Below are 14,942 nucleotides of genomic sequence, written 5' to 3'. Positions count from 1 at the left end.
GCCACATTTTCGTTCTTTCATTCTTTCTTACCATTAACTATTTCTTACGGACCGCTTCTTTTCACCTGCTTCTTTTTACCTGGGTTTATACGGAGATCCGTATCGCGCATAGAGAGTCACGCACTGGTGTCTATCATTCCCTGTCTCTATGCAGCACCATCGATCAGCCAGCAGAGGGCATAACTGCAGCAATTGCGTTGTGCTGGTATGAGTGGATCAGACACAGCAGTGCTGCTGGAGGTTTTAAATACCGTGTCCACTCTATTAGACACTCCTACCTAGTCGGTCCACCTTGTAGATGTAAAGTCAGAGACGATCGCTCATCTATTGCTGCTGTTTGAGTCGCTCATCTTCTAGACCTTCATCAGCGGTCACAGGACGCTGCCCACGGGGCGCTGTTGGCTGTATATTTTTGGTTGGTGGACGATTCTCAGTCCAGCAGTGACAGTGAGGTGTTTAAAAACTCCAGTAGCGCTGCTGTGTCTGATCCACTCATACCAGCACAACACACACTAACACACCACCACCATGTCAGTGTCACTGCAGTGCTGAGAATCATCCACCACCTAAATAATACCTGCTCTGTGGGGGTCCTGATCATTGAAGAACAGGGTGAAACAGATAGACTACAGTCAGTAATTGTAGAACTACAAAGTGCTTCTATATGGTAAGTGGAGCTGATAACATGGACAGTGAGTGTAGAAACCAGGAGGTGGTTTTAATGTTATGGCTGATCGGTGTATTTTGATAGAAGATTGAAGGAACTGGTTCAAACAATTAAGAAACAGAAGTGTCCACCTGGTGGCGCTAAAGCGCTGTTTCACCATTCGAGCCTGGACATCCAGATAAAGCCCCGCTCCCCCACCCTCCCTACAGGGAAGCCGTGGACCACACACTTGCAAATTCCACACTTGAGCGCGGCGTGTTACACGGAGCCCTACAGAGAGCCGCCGGACAGTGATGAATGTGAGCGCTGATGCTAATTGGATTAACGCTGGAGCTCTGTACAGGACCGGGAGGACCAACACGTGCTTACACTTTCATCTTCATCTGCTTTATTTATCTCTACTCTGACCGGCGGGGCGTGGCCCGGCTCAGGAAGGTAGTGGGGGACGCTGGGGACGAGTAGCGGTCACACCTCGGAAGCTCGTTCTCCTCGGTCTGAGCTTCCTCCTGTTCCTCGTGCTGGAACCCATCAAAGGCCAAGAGTGGAGGGACGGAGAACCATTTTACTTTTGACCATTGGGTGTATTTTCACAGCAGTGTGTAAGTACACAAGACACGCCGGTTGTTTACAAGCTTTCATGGCTGTGTTCCAATCCACATCATTCTGTACTTATTACAAAACAAATCAGGTACATTGTACAGCAGTGCGTTTCGTGATGGATGCCAAGCGTGCCAACGTGTACCCAGCCTCAGTGTTGGGGGGGGGGGGGGGCATGTATGTATTTTCAACCTGACTGACTTCAGACTGGCACAGAACGCCAACAAGCCTCGTACAGACTCACACCTTACGTTTACTCACATCTACATGATCTGATCTAAGGTTGTGCTAGCCAACCAGAGTCCAGGGGCCTCATCCGGGAGCCCAAAGGTCTGCTACAGGAATGCTGGATAACCGTGTCACCGTTTACTCCCTTTGAGGTCTTTACGTACGGTGGCACGTTTAACCCCGGCTCTCTGAAATAAAATCTATTTAAACCTTACCCTGTGCAGCAGAGACACACCCACACCCACACCCGCACTGGAACCACAGACTTCATGTTTATCTTTCCTACATTTCTGATGATGGAGCAGAAAGCGGCGAGGGTTCCTGACCCCGGACGTGCACATTTTTTTCTTTCTCGGGGCCACAAGCCGCAGCGAGCTGTAATGGGAACCAAATGTAGGCGCGGTTCTCTGAGACGGGCGCTACGCCGGGGTTACTGTTATTTTTGGAACCTGGCCCCGGCGCAAAAGAGGCCCCGACTCGATCAGCTGAGCGACCCAGGCGACTCCGGAGGCTCCGATTTCTGTTCTGTAGAGGGAACCGGGTACAGATGGAACCCGTTAACACCAGTCACGAGAATTTAATGCTTCACGCTCGCTTCGGTTCCACACCGACTCTGGAGGAACATCTGATCCAGTCACGCTCACCAGATCAACCGAATAATCACCGAGGGATCACCGGATCAATCCAATAAAACACCAAACAAAACTGCAAACAACAAATACTGAGAAAAAACACAACAGGTTCACGTGATAGAACCTTCTAGAACCGTTTTACACCGGGGTTCTGTCTCAATCCTGCAACACCGGGGTTCTGTCTCAATCCTGATTTAACACCGGGGTTCTGTCTCAATCCTGAAACACCGGGGTTCTGTCTCAATCCTGATTTAACACCAGGGTTCTGTCTCAATCCTGCAACACCGGGGTTCTGTCTCAATCCTGCAACACCACGGTTCTGTCTCAATCCTGCAACACCAGGGTTCTGTCTCAATCCTGCAACACCAGGGTTCTGTCTCAATCCTATTGCAACACCAGGGTTCTGTCTCAATCCTGCAACACCAGGGTTCTGTCTCAATCCTATTGCAACACCAGGGTTCTGTCTCAATCCTGCAACACCAGGGTTCTGTCTCAATCCTGCAACACCAGGGTTCTGTCTCAATCCTGCAACACCAGGGTTCTGTCTCAATCCTATTGCAACACCAGGGTTCTGTCTCAATCCTGATTCAACACCACGGTCCTGTCTTAATCCTAATGCAAGACCAGGGTTCTGTCTCAATCCTGATTCAACACCACGGTCCTGTCTTAATCCTAATGCACCACCAGGGTTCTGTCTCAATCCTGCAACACCAGGGTTCTGTCTCAATCCTGATTCAACACCAGGGTTCTGTCTCAATCCTGCAAGACCAGGGTTCTGTCTCAATCCTGATTCAAAATCAAATCCTTAATGAAATTAAATAAAATAATAAAACCACTCCTGCTTCTATTTTTTTTAATCCCCTTGCCGAACAACCCTGGAGTAAATTGTTCATTTTCACCTGAGCAGGAAGCCACTGATCCCTCAGAGTTTCATCCTCGCCTCCATCACCGAACCCTGGAGGTGTAAATGAAGCCGATCGGGAGCGTACGCATTTTTGATGAGATTTCCCCCATGGTGCCCTCTGGCATGACCTCAGGTCTCAAAAGGACGAGCGCCATGCTGGCATCATTAATCACCAGGCTGGACCATGTTTATAAAGTGACCCTGATAAAATGGCTCCCTGATCGGTGCCAATCGTACCCGCACCGACCGGCATCTGTTAACGGCTCCATGCCCATTTATAACAACACAAAGCTTTAGGAGTGCTGTGGTGTCCCCCTGAGTACAGAAACATACCAGTTGGTGGATTAGTATCTTTGGACAAGCTTGCTTGTAGTTTACTGTCATGTGCTGCTTTATACCGCGCTGATCTAGTGAAATACTGAAACTGGTGGCACATGTCAGCCACATTATAATGAAGAATTATGATGTAACAAAGGGTGATTCAGCTGAGCCGGAGGGTCTAAAGAGGAAAAAAAAGTTTACCAAGGATCGAGCCTTGGGGTACACCACAGGTAACAGGTTCTCACGAGGAGCCCCAGAGTTCGGATTTATTCCCCAGACTTCCTCAAACTTCCTTCTCGACTAAAACCCGAAGATCAACGAGACCGAACTGTGCCGTTTTATTTACTCACGAGCGCTAATTACACCCAGTCATCATGTTTTTGCTTCTACGTTTTAATTAACGCGACCATCAGGCCGTTTCTGAAGGCGACGCGCTTTAGCGTATCCGCTCATTTATTCGGGCCGACGCTGCACTCTGGTCGTCTCGGCGTTCCCTCAGAACGGACGATATTTAATAAGAGACGTCTCTAATGTTTAATTTCATGCTCCAGAACATCTAAACGTTCCTTCGGCTGAACTGACCGAGAGCGAGAGAACTCCCCGACTCGGACGTGTTCCATTAACTCCCGAGAAAAAAAGGGTGACGGGAGAGTCGACTCTCGGATCCACGCCGCCGCTCTCCCAGCATCGTTTTACCCTGTTATTAGCTAATTATACTGTGTTACTGCATCACAGATCATCAAACCAGGCGCGCGCTTCATTCCGCTAGCGTTCTGAACCTCTGCGGGTCCTCAGTCATCTCAGAGGAGCGATGGGTCACACGTGGACGCCTTGTCTTACCATGTAGAGCCACGTCTCCACTCGTGCAGGTGTCTCGACCAGCCAGCAGAGGTCGGCACCAACTAAGGACCCTGTCGTCCCTCCCTCCAGCGCCTGCTAGCCCATTTATCACCTGGTACCCTAAGACAGGGACAGGAAAAATAATAATAATTAAATAAACTTGTACATGGATGCCCCCTTGTGGAGGCTTTATGTTACATATTGTAAACCACGGTGGGACCAGATTGTTTGTGTTGCCCCACTCCGCCACACTTGGTCCCTGGTCAGGAAGAGTAACCAAATTTACCACGGGTACGGGACACCCAGCCAGATCGAAAGCAGAGCTGCTGTGTCTCATACCAGCACAACACACACTAACACACCACCACCATGTCAGTGTCACTGCAGTGCTGAGAATCATCCACCACCTAAATAATACCTGCTCTGTGGTGGTCCTGTGGGGGTCCTGACCATTGAAGAACAGCATGAAAGGGGGTAACAAAGCATGCAGAGAAACAGATGGACTACAGTCAGTAATTGTAGAACTACAAAGTGCTTCTATATGGTGAGTGGAGCTGATAAAATGGACAGTGAGTGTAAAAACAAGGAGGTGGTTTTAATGTTATGGCTGAATCAGTGGCTCTAGTGAAGAACTGCATCAAAGTTTGACTGACAGACTGATCGATCGATCGATAACCCCCCCCCCCCCCCCCCCCCCCGAGCTGCAGGAGGGTCGTGTTGTTGTTCCAGACCGGCCGCGGCGTGGACGTCACCGAGCTCAGGCTGGCGAGCAGAGCAGAAGATGGCAGCGTATGAGAAAGATGATAAATTTAGCTGCTCTCCAGCAGGTCAAGCCGTTCACACTCGGCTCGTGTGATTTATTTGGCCTCGGTGTTCCTGAGGTAATAAGAAAATCCCACAGAAGAGACGAGCGGCGTGAGCGCCGGCCTCCATGCAGATAAGGTCAGGAGAACTGAAGATGGTTTCTTATAGAAAACGTCGAGTTTCTCTTTACTGGCCGTGGACGGACTTCGTGGAGCCGTTTTGCTCGAGCACCTCTGACAGATTGAGGTATTTTTATATTTTTATGAAGACGTCTGGACGGTGCGAGACTTCTTTATGGGGTTTTGCTTTGTCTAAAAGGTTCTTTTTTAATACCATCTCCAGTATGTGAAACCTGTAACACGGCGGCTGCTGAATGAACTCGTGTCCTTCTGTGTTACCATTTTTAGCCAGCAGAAGGGGCACAGAGGCGCAGATGATTAATGTGTGGGCTCCTTTTGATCGCCTGCACCAAAAATTTCCAAAACTCACTATGACCTTTATCACAGACTGGACTAGTTATACTAGTTTTACTAGTTATAAGTTTTAGTTTAAATGAATTTAGTGCATGTATGATTTGTGTAAATCTAATTCATTTAAATGATTCTCCAGGCCGTCCAAGCAGAAGTCTGGTTCCTCTCAAGGTTTCTTCCTGTAATTTTAGGGAGTTTATTTTTTCCACGGTCGCCCCCAGTTTGCTCAACAGCGTTTTTTTGGTCTGTAGGTCCTGGTTTCTGTAAAGTTGATTAGAGACGATGACTATTGTAAAAATCTTTATACAAATAAATGTGACTTTACGTGATGATCACCTGTTGGTTCCTCGTGAGTGGTGGAAGTCCCTCTATATATCACGGCTTCTCCTTTTCAGACTTGCCTTGTCTGGCAAATCTGCTCTTTGTTTTCTAAACCGTGATGCCAGGCTACTCGGTCTGTCCAGTTCTGTATCGTTTGGGGAACTCGGTCAATGTTTCAGTTTGAAGGGTTTAAGGTCTCTCAGTTAAGGCATTATAATGACATTAGAAGTGTTCTCTGGTTCTGGAACCTAAAGCTGCTGCTTCTCTGTGTCTTATAAATCTTTTTATTTAAGATTAAACATAAATTATATAACCAAAAGTATTTGGACGCCTGACCATGGGCTTGTCGGACGTCCCGTTTCAAAAACATATACTAAATCAACCGGAGCTCTTCTGAGAAGCTTCTCACACGACTTTATGTCTTTATAGAGCTCAGAGCACAGGAAAGGGCCTTCCCTAAACTGTTGCTGCAAACCTGGAAGCATTATATATAGTGTTGTGTGTAAAGCTACGTGGTTAAACGCGGTGTAAAAATCCCATCTGATACGTTTCGCTCAGATAAAGTGAGATGAGGAACGAGCCGCGGCCCGGAGATGCGAATAATCAGCGTGGAAATGAAGATTTCACTCCTGATCGTAGCTCAGAATCGTTTCTCCCGGCCGCTCGTGCATCTTCATTTGGGTAAACGGGTGTAAATTACATCCCGCCGTAAACAATGCTGATAAATTGGAGGCGTCGCGGAAGCAGCTGCGGCCGTAACGTGCCGCGTTATCTCATCCGGCCATCGATCTGCGCACGTGCTGTTTAATAGACGGCAAAATAAATAAAGAAATAAATAAAACAACACAGTAATTACAGCGAGGAAATTTCATCATCACACTTGTGGAAGAGTCTCCTCAAAACGACGCCTGATTTATAGCCGGCCAGGGTTCGAGTCTCGTCTCTCTCGGCTCCGATCGTTCGATTTCTCGGCTGGATTAAAAGCCACCGGGTCACCGAGACGTTTAATTGGCCGCTGGTATAAAACCTGATTGATTACGAATGGAAAATGACGCCAGAATGCTAACAAGACATCACTGAATGAAAACGAGCGAACGTTATATATTACACGCCGGTCTGAGCCAAAACGCCTTGTTTAGGGACTCAAGAGGTATTAAATCTCAATCAGCAGGCTCGGAGAATCACGCCGCCTCAAAATGAGATCGAATTATGATTAATTACTGTAAAAATAAACAAGCACAACAAAAAAAACAGAATTTGATTTAAAAAATGTAAAACTCTGAGGGGTTTTACTAACAATCCACTTAAACAGGCGGGTCAGTGAGGAAGATTCCAAACTAAATTCTAAACAATGACAAAAAAATAACTACAGCTGAACCCGTGTGTCGAACCGTGAGCTCTCCCAGTTCAAATTACTGCCTGATTCAACCTGTGACCCTTCACACAAACACACCTTCTGCACTACAATATACCACCACCTCTGAAATAATAAAAAATACAACCTTAAATTCAATCAAATCTTCCGTCCTGTCAACAGAGGGCAAAGATCAACAATGTCTGCTACATACGGACAAAAGTATTGGGACACCCTTCTAATGATTATTATTATTATTATTATCATCATTATTATTATCATTTATTAATATTATTATTAGAATTATTATTATTATTATCATTATTAGAATTATGATTAATAGTATTATTAATATTATTGCTGTTATCATTACTATTATTTTTATTATTGTTAATATCATTATCATTATAAATATTTATAATATTTAATTATTATTTTTTATTACTATTATTATTGATATAATTATTGTTATTATTAGGATTGATATTATTTTTATAAATATCTAAAATATTTTATTATTTTTAGCATGTATACAATTTTTTTTTTACTATTATTATTATACTTATTGTCTTTTTACTTTCATTATTATTTTTATCTTTTATTATTAATATAATTAATTTATTTTTACTTTATTTATTTAATGTTTACTTTATATATTTATTTATTTATTTTAACAGCAAGAGAGAGATACATTCCCAGCATGCATCAGTCAGGTCTTTATCACGTCATAAGCTCATGCAGTGACCACCACACCATCACCACCGTCCCGCCGTCCAGTCCATGGATTCCTGGTGCTAATGCCACATTCTTCCCTGTTCACTTTCAGTACCTATTTATCCACAGAACTGCCGCTTAATTGATGTTTTTACACTAGTCTGTATGAACATTAGCCTTTTGTACATAAACATCCTAGCCAATGCGCTCTCAGTGCAGGTTCCAAGCACAGAGGCATCCAGAGAAGAACTGTGCTGAGGCTGGTATGAGGACCAGATCTAAATACAGGGGCAGAAAGCTTGAATACTTTATGCTGGGGAGGTAAACGAGGTACCTGGGGGTCTCTGAGGGCACACAGAGGCTGACCGATCGAAACACGGTGCAGGAAGAGAAATAAGCGGAACTATAAACGCATGGTTCAACAGCGCCGGCTCTGATCGGTCAGCGCTCGCGTATATTTTTTATGTTGTTTAATTATAACGAGTCTGTTTGGTTTGCTTGATTGCGGCTCGGCTTCGTCCCTGAAGAAGAGCTAAATGTTTTATTTTCCTGCCCCGGCCTTATCGATTCTCCGCTCCTCGCCACTTTTTTCAGGAACTGGACGCTCCGTTATCAGTCTTTTCAGGGCTGTTTTTGACGAGACGGAGATAATCGATATTTTTTAACCTTCGGGTGAAAAGAAATAAGAAAAATGACCCAGATTCTTCAGCACTGATAGTACAAAGTCCTTCCTGCTGCACCAGGACGTTCACTGTGGAATAAACTTTACATTAAAACATTTCCCCCCAATTTAGTCGTATCCACTTCCTCTCTACTGCTGCAGACCTCCACTCCTGAGCGAGTATGTACGTATGTATGCAGTACCAACCTGCATGAGACGAGTTCATACGGAGATCTGTATCTGTATCACAGAGTCGATCAGCACCATCGATCAGCCAGCAGAGGGAGTAACTGCAGCAGTTATGAGGAATCCTCACGTTTACTGGTTAATCTGCACTATGAGGCGTCCTAGCTATCCTACGGCAATTTAGTTTGCAATCGCTTAGTCAAAATGTCCAAGATGTCGAAGTGTAAAGCAGATGTTTGTTTATTTTTGAACCGGGACGTCCGAATACTTTCGGCTGTACGGTACAGTTCACAGCTGGTCTCTACACTTTCTCGTGGACCGTTTGTCCTTCGGCTGCTGGGTTTAGTTGAAGGTTAAGCGATATAGATCGTTTCCTTATCACGCGGGACAGATCGGAGTGGACGTGAGGACGCAGACAAAGCAAGTGAGCTTCTGTAAGGACGAGGAAACTCCATCGACCTGCACCGGAACATCAACCCTGGACAGGCACAAATTCCCATACACAGACGTGTAAGGAGCTGCTCAGAAGAGCTAGCTGAAAAGATCAGCGTCCAAATACTTTCGATCACACAGTGTATATAACCAAGCTGACGATGTTAAATGATAAATGACATTATGGGATGTTTCCCGACCCTCCGTCAGGCGCCGCCCGCTTTATTCTTCACGTATGACGGTGTATTTTATTATTGATCAGATTATGGTATTATTTATGACCCGGCGTCATCGCTGTGACCTTTAAACACAGTGAGGACGAAGAGAACACTACGGGAAAGTGCTGAAAACGCGCACGCACACACACACACACACACACACCGGTCACGCCTAAGACCTCAGCTGGCGTCCCACATGGACCTTTTCATATTTTATAGAGGACAAGTGATTCAGTAGAAGACCTCTCATTATCCCGCCGTCCTCCGCTGCACCTCCTGAATGACGGACATCTCTGAATCTCTGGGTCATCAGGAGTGAATTAAAAACATTTTTCCAGCCAGGAGGTTCAGATTTACGTCATTAACGTGACCGAAAATTAAAAAATATATATTCAAAAATATATACAATATACAATATACAATATACAATAACTGGACCAGCGGCGAGCGCTTGGGTCAATCAGCACGTCAGAAAGCGCTGATCTAATGTACAACCATCACTAGAGTTTACACTGAATGATACAGAAAAAACATCCAGGGAGCAGCAGTTTCGCAGGCAGAAATGCCTTGTTGATGAAAAAGATCATATGTGGAACTTATTAGCACCAGGTACTTCATTTTATCCCACGTTTCTTGATTAGCACTTTTGACACTTTTGCTCCTCTTACTCTGACCGGGCTCAGGTGATGCTGGTTGTCATGGTAACATGTACATTAAGCGGTACTCTACACGTGCGCCTGGTTCTAGATCTGATGACTTTTTTATTAGATTGTTGAGTAGGTGAATGCATGAACAGCTGAGTCTTCACCTATAATCACAGTGAATTCATTATTTTCATTATCATTATTATTAACATTATTATTATTATCATTATTATTATAATAATTATTATTATTATCATTAACATCATTATTATTATTATCATTATCATTATTATTATTATTATCAATATTATCATTATTATTAGTAGTATTATTTTCTTCTTCTTATTATTATTATTGTTTATTTTGGTTTTAAATCAGCATCTATAATTCTTTCTTAAGGACTGTTGCAGGGTCATGGTGTAAAGCCTGGTTTTGGTGTGTGTGTGTGTGTGTGTGTGTGTGTGTGTGAGAGCATGTGGTGAGACATTAACATCACCTCACACTGACCTTTCCTCCTTTCCTCTATTCCACACAGTTTGAGGCCAAAACGTTAATAGCGTCGGGTCTGGAGCTCCAAAAAAAAAGTGCAGCACTGCAGCCGCCCACACTGACGTGAAGAGCACAAGGTTACAGAGGAAAGTTCAAACTTTCACTTCTACTCAAAGTTCTACTCAAGCACTGAAGAACAAACTCAACTCAACGCTGCTAAATCTAAAAACTAAAAGGTGCCCAAGTGGAGCACTCTCCGAGTCCGAATCTCAGCTCTGCTACCGGTCGGCTGGGCGCCCCCTAGTGCCTGCAGCAGACAGAATCATCCACTAGTCTGCTGGGTGGGAAAAGACGGGACTAAAAAGTGGGCGGGGTCTTCGATGCTGTGTAAGGACCCTGGTTACATAAGTCATGATTTTTTAAATCACTTGCTCAGTAATGCATGGGTGGGGTGGGGTGGTGGCGGTGTGGGTGCTACACTACAACACAGGTCCTGGAGACCTAGGTTTGATCCTCGCATCCTCGAGTTTTGTATGTTCTGTCCGCGGGTTCGTCAGCAGTTACTCTAACACACACACACACACACACACACACACACACACACACAGGTTTGAGTGTGTTGGTGAAGTCCCTCAGTCCCTCACAGCTTCTGTTCCTCGTTAGTTGGAGTGAGGAACATCACACCCCTCTCTCTCTCTCTCCAGGATCCCTCGAGTGTTACGCCACACAGAAGAAGAGTAATTACGCCACCGGCCCCGCCCACTTCATTACATCATCACCAATCTGTTAGTGCCACTATAAACATACGAAACCGCCGCGCGCGTGATGAAACAGGTGAGGAAACCACGCCGTCCTCCAGATTCCACCACCACGTTCCTGCGGGCGGGATTCATCTCTCCGCCTCCGCTCATTCTCCAATTAATGCGCCGCCGCGAGACCTTTCATATCCCGCTAACGAAGAGACCGAGCGTCTTTAATTGGTCCTCCATGGATTCACACCCACAAACGTTGACGGCTGAAGCTGACAAAAATAAAACTGCGGGTTGCATCAGATGGAAAACGGACCGAGGACGAGTTCAGGGCGTCGGATGCACGCTGATCGAATCCCCTCGGTGTTAAAGATCACTATTAAGATCGACCTCGTGATCGTAAGGCGTGGCCCTTTCACACCAGACTGATTAAAACATCTTGCAAAAACAACACGAGACTAGACAAGACCAGAATAGGCTAAACTAGAGATAAGATTAGACTACACAAGACGAGACTAGATTAGAATAGATAAAACTAGACAAGATGAGACTAGACAAAATTGGACAAGTCTAGACTTGCCGAAACAAGACGAGACTAGACTAGATGCAATGAGATAAGACTAGACCACACAAGACGAGACTAGAGTAGATGAGATAAGACTAGACTACACAAGAAAGACTAGACAAAACTAGACAAGACTAAACGAGACAAGATGAGACTAGATTTGATTAGACTAGACTAAAATAGACACGTCTAGACCTGCAAGAACAAGATGAGACTAGATGAGATGAAATAAGACTAGACTACACAAGACAAGACTAGACAAGACTAAACGAGACAAGATGAGATTAGACTAGACTAGACTAGAATAGACAAGTCTAGACCTGCAGAAACAAGACAAGAATAGACGAGACTAGACGAGACTAGACAAAACTAGACTAGACGAGACTGGCATCATCATTCAGACGCCAGCTCACCACGACACCCTTCACACATCAGACAGGCGGGAGATGGGAACATCACTTAAGTCTGGCAGCTTCCTTCATTTTTGGGATTACGGGGGTTGTTGTGTGAGGTGTGTGTGTGTATGTGTGTGTGTGTGTGTGTGTGTGTGTGTGTGTGTGTGTGTGTGTGTGTGTACGCTGTAGGACAGAAATTCCAGCTGTAGCTGTAGCATGAATAAAAGCTCAGTTTAGAAACCAAGAAGCTCCAGAAGCTCCAGAAGCCCTGACGTCAGCCTCACTCAACAGCTCTGGGATGAACCGGAACACTGACTGAGGCCGATCAGAGCTCAGCCGTACAAATACTGTCGTCTTTTGACCGACCGGGTACAAATTCCCACACACAGACACACTTCAAATCCTTGTTGCTGTTGATGTGGCTGAAAATATCACATAACCGTCGCTCTGTTTTAATAGCGTCCGAATACTTTTGGTTATCCAGCTTTCTGCAGATCGGAGTCCTTGTGCTTTATTACGAGAGAGAATAATAAACCTTCATCCCAACTCAATAAAACAGGCGCGGTTAGGCTAGCGCTCATCATAGCGGCGGCGTGAGCGTAAACGTGTAATAGCCGTGATTTGTGGCGACTGTCCTGGTTTTACAACCAGAATCAAACGTGAAAAACAGCACGCAGCAGCTCCACGCCGTGAGGGGGAGCAGGGATTCCGTGTCCTGGTAGATCTGGGGTTTACAAACTTGTTTTCCAAACAAACACAATCAACATCAAAACACAAAACAAAATAAACGTAATTAATAAAAATCGAGGCAATCTGGTCCCACTGTGGTTTACAAGATGTAATGTAAAGTCTCCACAAGGGGGCGTTCATGTACAAGTTAATTAAATTTTTTCTGCAACTCACCCAAGAGAGACTCGACTAGACTAGCTGAGACTAGACAATACAAGACTAGACTAGACTTGATTAGACTAGAACAGATATGACAGTTCTAGCTTGACAAAACAAGACTAGACAGGATGAGACTTGACGAGACTAGATCAGAATAGATAAGACAAGACTAGACTACACTAGACTTGACTAGATGAGACACGACTACATAGACTAGACTGGACTAGATTAGATGAGACAAGGCTAAACTGGACTAGACTTGATGAGACTAGACTAGACTAGACTAGACTAGATGAGACAAGGCTAAACTGGACTAGACTTGATGAGATTAGACTAGATGAGACTACACTAAACTACACTAGACTGGACTTGAAAAGATGAGACTAGGCTACACTAGACTTGACTAGATTAGATGAGATGAGACGAGACTAGACTAGACCTTGTTCCAGCCGTTGTCCCTCCACCTACAGACACGCAATCAGTGGTGTGTCCGTGTAGACGCCCGGCCGGCTGATAGCAGAGCTGAGATTGGTGCACCCTCCACCACGTTTCACCAGCTTTCCATTTTTACATCTGTGAGAAAGTCAATAAATCATACTCCAGGTTTAGGTGTTGAAGATGACGTGGAACAGTGGTGTGAGGGTGTGTGTGTCTGGGGGGGGGGGGGGGGGGGGTATATTGGGGGCGCTCGGGAGGAAAGCCGAGCAAGTGATTGAGGTCACTAACAGCCTGGCGCACGCTAAAATAACCCGTCAGAGGGATGGACGGACCCTCCCGCGCCTGATAACAGCTTTTACCAGGAAGAGGCGAGTGCCAAGTGACGCGGGACGATCGAGATAAGAGAGAGAGAGAGAGAGAGAGAGAGAGAGAGAGAGAGAGAGAGAGAGAGAGAGAGCGAGAGAGACAGGTAGGAATGTAATAGCACCCCAGATGCCCACCGAGCCGGAAAAAAGTCACCGTCTTCCTTCCGATTCCCCACTGCTGCATATTCGTCCCAGTTTCTGATTCTATACCATGATAAACATATTACACAGGGGGGCACTTACTTTTTCACAGCTTGTATATGACCAAAAGTATGTGGACATCACATATGTTCCACATACGTTCCAAAACCACAGGCGTGACTCTAGTGTTACACTAGACTAGACTTAACTAGATGAGACAAGACTAAACTAGACTAGACTAGTGTTACAGTTCTGGGAAGGCTTTCCACACTCCATTGCAAGATGAATAGTATTTGAAGTGTGTCTGTAGGAATTTGTGCCCATCAGGTCCAGTAGAAGCATCTCTGAAGTTTAAACTCGTCATGTATTTATTAACGTCGCTGTGTGCACAGGGGCGGAGTCAAACCAGAGCAGGTAAAGACCTTCCCTAAACTGCTAAACAAACAACTCCAAAAACAGTTGGGACAGTTTTGTTACATTAAAATTTGCTCTTTTTATTGTTTACAACTAAATTAAAACTGTGGCAACAATACAGCTCACCATGTTATAAGAAAATAATTATTTTTATTTATTTAATTATTTGACTTATTACTAGTATTTAATGTATTATTATTATTTAATGTATTAATATTATTATTACATTAATTTCATTTATTACTTTTATTATGATTGTAATTATGTTATTATTATTATTATGGTTATTATTGCTATTATTACTTAATGTATTACAGTTATTATTATTATTATTATTTTATTTGTTTTATTTATTACTGTATAATAATAATAATTATTATTTTTATTTAAATTATTACTTTTATTATTTTATTTGTAACTGTTATTATTACTATTATTATATTTATTTTAATATTTATTTTTATTATGATTATTATTATATTTATCTTTTGTATTTATTTTATTA

General features: G+C 44.2%; 1 long non-coding RNA gene across 1 annotated transcript in view; it reads right to left on the bottom strand.

Moving 5' to 3' along the window:
• Window positions 1–4,219: 4,219 nt before the first annotated feature.
• Window positions 4,220–14,942, bottom strand: part of LOC134304286 (uncharacterized) — a 41,683-nt gene continuing 30,960 nt past the window's right edge. Inside the window, exon 3 of the long non-coding RNA XR_010007802.1 lies at window positions 4,220–4,309. This is a non-coding gene — a long non-coding RNA (uncharacterized LOC134304286). The remainder of the gene's footprint in view (window positions 4,310–14,942) is intronic.

This window comes from Trichomycterus rosablanca, chromosome 27 (assembly GCF_030014385.1).
Source record: "Trichomycterus rosablanca isolate fTriRos1 chromosome 27, fTriRos1.hap1, whole genome shotgun sequence".
NCBI classification, from domain to species: domain Eukaryota; kingdom Metazoa; phylum Chordata; class Actinopteri; order Siluriformes; family Trichomycteridae; genus Trichomycterus; species Trichomycterus rosablanca.
Note: the sequence above shows the minus strand (reverse complement) of the source record. Positions and strands in the feature narration are given on the sequence as shown.